This window comes from Propithecus coquereli, unplaced genomic scaffold (genome assembly GCF_000956105.1).
Source record: "Propithecus coquereli isolate 6110/MARCELLA unplaced genomic scaffold, Pcoq_1.0 Scaffold97, whole genome shotgun sequence".
Classification (NCBI taxonomy): Eukaryota; Metazoa; Chordata; class Mammalia; order Primates; family Indriidae; genus Propithecus; species Propithecus coquereli.
The window spans coordinates 3,965,671-3,971,346 of NW_012156062.1; positions in this window are offsets into that span (position 1 = coordinate 3,965,671).

The window sequence follows — 5,676 nt, forward strand, 5'->3', positions numbered from 1 at the left end:
TATAGGACATTCTATATACACAGCAATCAAACCTGCTCTAGCAGGATTGTCTGTGTTTCTGTAGATTTAATGAAAGGATGTCATAATTATTGTCTCTAAAATTACACGTTTTTTGAACTACGTCTTGGAAAAATCCCACTTATATAAACAGATACACACACACACACACACACACACACACACACACACATATATAGTTTGAGTATCCCTCATCCAAAGTGCTTGGGACAAGAAGAATTTCAGATGTCAGATATTTTCAGATTTTGGAATATTTGCATGTACATAATGAGATATCTTGGGGATGAGACCCAAATCTAAATATGAGATTATTTATGTTTCATCTATACTGTACAATATAGCTTAAAGGCAATTTTATACAAGGTTTTTCATAATTTTGTGCACAAAGCGAAGTCCTGATTTTATTACCGTTTGAGGGCGTGCCTGTGGGGGGGCGTGGAAACGTCGCACCACAGCGAAGGGACCTGGGAGGTCTTCTTTACCTCGGGGCAGCTGAACAAACTGTACGTTGTGTGCTCGCGTTTTGACAGCCACCTGTTACTGGGGGCCGGGTGTGGAATTTTCCCCTTTTGGCGTCATGTCAGTACTCAGTAAGTTCTGGATTTTGGAGCATGTGGGATTTCAGCTGTTTGGATTAGGGCTGCTCAACCTGTGCTTTTCTTGAGACTGTTTGTGCTGCGGACGGTGGGCCTCACGCAGACCCTCTGCTGGGGAAGTTGCTTAGGGAGAAACGGCGTCCCTTTTCCCCTGTTCTCAGGACTGTGCTGGCAAAAGTTAGTCTTTGCATCAAGCAGTACAACAACTGGAGGACATGCTCAAAGAGAGTTAATATTTCTGTTATAAGCAGCTCGAGGAAGGGCTTCTCACTGCTTCTCCCGAGGACGTTGACTCCCCGCGTGGTGGGGCTTCACGCCTAGTCCTCTCTGGCGCGTGTGGTCAAAACCACCAGTTTTTTCCCCACAGCTGACAGAACACCATTCAGATGGAATTTTGACTTGTTTGTGACAATATTCTGTGTATATAATATACGTATATGATCATTTTTGAAGCTTAGAATAGTTTTATACATTGTTTACGATGGTCTCTTAGAGAACTCAACTTTCCAATTATGATAACATTTGTGTATTTTATGGCCTCAAATAAGAATCCTTCATTAAAATATCTAATAAAACACAAAACAAAGCCTATGTTAGTCTTACTGTTTAAGATTTTGTTTTATAAACTGTATTCTTTGGAAAAATTTTTGTTTGGCCAGCCATGGGCATGAGGAAATGGATAGATGCCTTCTGGGTCTTTTGATTCAGTAAAGTACTCTAAATATTTTTTTAAAGGTTCAAATCAGTAGACGAAGCATATTACTTTATTACCTATGGATTTCATGTGTCTTCAGATGGTTCAATGTTAAAGAAATTTACAGTCTAGTAAATGTACTGTGGGTTATGTGATAAAATCACGTGATTTAATATTGAAGCCAAGAAAGATGATTCTGCTATCTTCCTGCCTTTTTAGAGGATAAGAGTAAGAACTGAAGAGGAAACCCTACAGCCAATTTAATAAATTCAGGGCCAGGTCAGAGAAGGCAAAGCACGCTCAAATTGGACCTTAACTTTGGGTGACCCTACAGAATGTAATTGCACAAATATGAACTCCAGACTGTGGCCTAGCCTAGCTTCTGACGGGGAATGTGGCAACCATTTCAGAACTGTAACATTGACGCTATTAAACTGAATTGGTTAAGAGGGAAAGTTTGATTGGCCTTAATCGTATTCGGGTTAAGAGGTGGGGTAGCCAGACAGCTACCTGGGCTCCCTATTTAGTGATGTTGTAATATCTATGTAGCAAATTTAAATGAAGTGCCAGTTTACTTAGTTCTCCAACTGTACCTTCTTCCAACTTGGCCACATGAATCTTGGTCTTAGTCCAGCCAAAGGAGGCAATACCCAAGAATCAAAATAAACACATAAGGAAAAAAATAAATATCTAATAAACACATAATGAAAACAAACACACCCTCACTGACACTGAGCTGTCTTGTTTAGTGTTTGGTGGCACGTACGTGGAAGTTGCATGGTGCGCAGACGGCCGCGCCACCCACTCTGAAACCAGTCAGCTGAGAGTCCCTCTCAGGCTGGGAGCTGGCAGGCAGTTCAGTACACTGAAATGCTGAAAATGAATAATGCTATACAGTACTGTTTACGGGGGAAAATGCTTACTTATCTACATTTTCAAATCCAGGCCAAAAGGTTGAATGTTACAAGAAGTCACAGAGGGAAATAGAAGGAAAACATGAATTCTGAAAAGTGACAATTCTAATTTGAAAATCAGAACAGTCCAGAAGAGTGAAATGTTATAGTCAATGAACATAATAAATCTATTTTAATATAAAGTTAAATATAATTTATACCGATAGAAAATTAGTATCTTCAAACCTTAAACTAACTAAATATTGAACATGCTAGTTAAAGAACATGTGCATTTGAAGTTATTGGCCTAATGGGACTCTTACATCTCTCTCAACATACTTAGTCCTAACAATGACTCCTGGTTTTTTCCTTCATACAACCTCCAGGTTTACCACATGACTCAGCTAATGGAAAATATCCAATGGCTCAACCTTGCCTATAGGAGAAGGTCTGAATTCTTTGGTCTCGCATTTATATTCTTACTAGTTTGACTTCAACCTGCATTGCCAACCCTAATCCTCACCCAACTCCCCGGGTACCTCTGCTGCAGCAAAGTGAGTCTGATCCCTGTTTCCTAAACTTCCCTGAAGTGTTCCTACGCTTACACCTTTGCTCCACTCTCCTTTCTCCCTTATACACTCCTTATTATTCTGTTTTATCCAAACTCTTCCCTTCTCCAAGGCTCACATCAAGTACAATTTCTTTCTAGTTTGCCCTAACTCAAAGCTACTGTTACCTAACTCCACACACATCTCTGATTATCAACACCAGGCATTTGGCAATGCATTGTGCGCTGCCTTGTTTTGTTAGTTGTTTCTATCACATGCCTGAAGGTTACTTCCCCGGTTGGATTGCAAATTCCTTAAGGATCAGAAGCATATTTTAGCTACCTTTTCTTTCATTTCTATAGCATTTAAAACAGTACCATGCAAATATTAGGTATTCAGAATATAATTCAATCTAGTATCATTTTGGGAGTTTAATTTTAAAAACATCCTGAATCGTTTTCCTCAATACTGTCGTATATAAGCTTTGATCTTTGAGATTCTGTTCCATTAAGCCTAGTATCTTTTAACTTTGACTCTTATTTTAAGTTTTATCAAACAGAATCTCCAAAACTAGTCAACAGAAATGTCCTAAATTAATGTAGGTGACCTAGGTTCGTTTGCTATATTTTGTACAAGTTTTATATGTTGCATCAAGAAAAGCAAATAATTACTGAAATGAGTAATACAGAGCTTCACTGGTTAGTCAGTCTTCTTTTTCCGGAAGCAAAAACTTCCACGCAAGGCTCATTTACATCCGTACCCTGCAAAAGGAAGTTTTGGGCAGTGTCTGCAGACTCTGTTCAACATGCGTGTCCCACTTAACCACATGGTCCTTGTAAAACCACCTATATCCGTTCTCATACACCATGTCTAGCCGTTGTGTTAATCACTACTGACAGCTGCACTTTTTTTTTAAAGTTCTGAGCTCTTTTGTGGCAATGTGAGATGTGGTGGGTTTTGAGTAAAGCGAATGCCACTTTAAAGGCAATCATCCCCAATGTGACTTTTCTATACCATCAAAAAGAGTTATTTGGTTACATGCCCATGTCTTACTCTAGACTTGGAGTTCTTTGAAGGCAGGAACTGTTCATTATTTATTTCTTCATCATCTCCAGGTGCTCAGTGAATGTTTATTGGATAAATATTTGAAGAAAGAATAAAGGAATCGGGGGAACGTGTCTGGGAGGTGGAGAAATTGATAATAGTCCCACAACCAATGAATCAATCGACAAATGTTTACTAAGCACCTGTTCATGAGCCCTGAACTTCAAAGAGAGTGAAGGGAAAGATGCTACAACAGCCTCATCAGGCTCATTTTTTACTCACTTTGAAATGAAAGCAAGTGAAAAGAGAAAGCAGGAGGAAAAAGAGTTCCCTTCTATTCTCCCCTAATTCCTTTCCTGAATGCAGAACTTGCTTGCATGTTCTTAGATTGTTGAGTGCTTGTCTCCCATTCCATACATTACCACAAAAGGCAAAAATTGGTGGTTTATTTAGACTTCTTACTGTTCCAAAAAAAAAAAAAAAAGAAAATGTTTACAACAATATTCAGATGTCCGTCTATTGTTGAAAAATATATAGCAACATTTCTGCACAGCAATAATTTTCTGAAACTGAACAGTAGCTGCAACCTTTAAATGGGGCACATGGGTAATATTTCCAGATTGTCATTATATACAGTTCTGAGGCACATGGAAATTTACAAGCACCATCTGGACCAAACACATGGTTGTTGAAGAATTCTTGATCAAGTTTAGAATGGGAGGGGGAGCGGATGGGGAGTGGCACATTAACTAATTTTGAATTTAGCTATATACCTTAGCTAGGGATAATGGAAAAAACATTGAACTTGGGATAACTTTTCAGTATATGTGCCATGGCTTAGCTGCGTTCATGTCTTTAAACACTTTGGACTTCATCCTCTTCATTGGTTAGAGGGGGTCACTAGATGGTCACTAAAGTGACTTTGGCTTTACCATTTTCTGATTCTTTCATTAACTATCCGATAGAAGTGGAACATAAGACAGGAGAGAAACCTGTATGAAGGGGAGGGAAAGGAAGAATGAGAACTTAGAGGAACCAAACTGATACTGATTGAGTCCCTACTTCCTAGCTACTGTTTTATGTTGTCTCTCTTAACCTTCCCCAACACAACGAGGTAGTTTTATTAAAATCAGTTTATAAATGAAAAACAAGGGCTTAGAGTTCAACGACACATCACAGAGGCAGAACGTGTGTCTGGCCTCATAGGACGCTTCCAAATGACTTGCTGCCTTGGGTGCCTGTCTTTCCACAGAAGATTGGATTAGTGATGCAACAGCTTTACGTGAACGCCGGCTCACAGGGCAACATTTGGAACACTGACTTTTTAAATGATGTAATTTGTATAAAGCACCTGGCATGAAACCAAGTACTTAGCACTTAATAAATATCAACCCCATACCTTTTTAGTTGCCTTAGAAATCTTTGCCTTTGTATATTTGACGGGGTAAACTCACAACCTTAGACACTTAGTGATTCAAAGAGTTAGTAACAATAAAATACGAATGTTTTCCTTTACAAAGGAAAATATACATCTCTATCTATATCTGTATTTGTAATCTGCATCTATATGTGTCTGTCTATAGACATACATGTCTTCAAGACTTGAGTCAGGAGCATAGCTTATTTAATTCAAGTAACATGGGAGCTATTTCACAATCACGGACTGGAATCATCCTAACACATTATGTGTATCAGCAGAAATCACCATAACAAAGAGAATCTAACGTAAATCTTGGCATAGTGGTTGCTAAATGCATTTATAAAGGACAATCTAATACATCTCTTTGGTTTCCAAGGTGCTAACACAGGCTTGAATAATAAACTCTTCTGTTCTTAGAAACCAGGAATGTCTTTGGGAGTCCTGGAGAAGGAAAAAAAAAAAA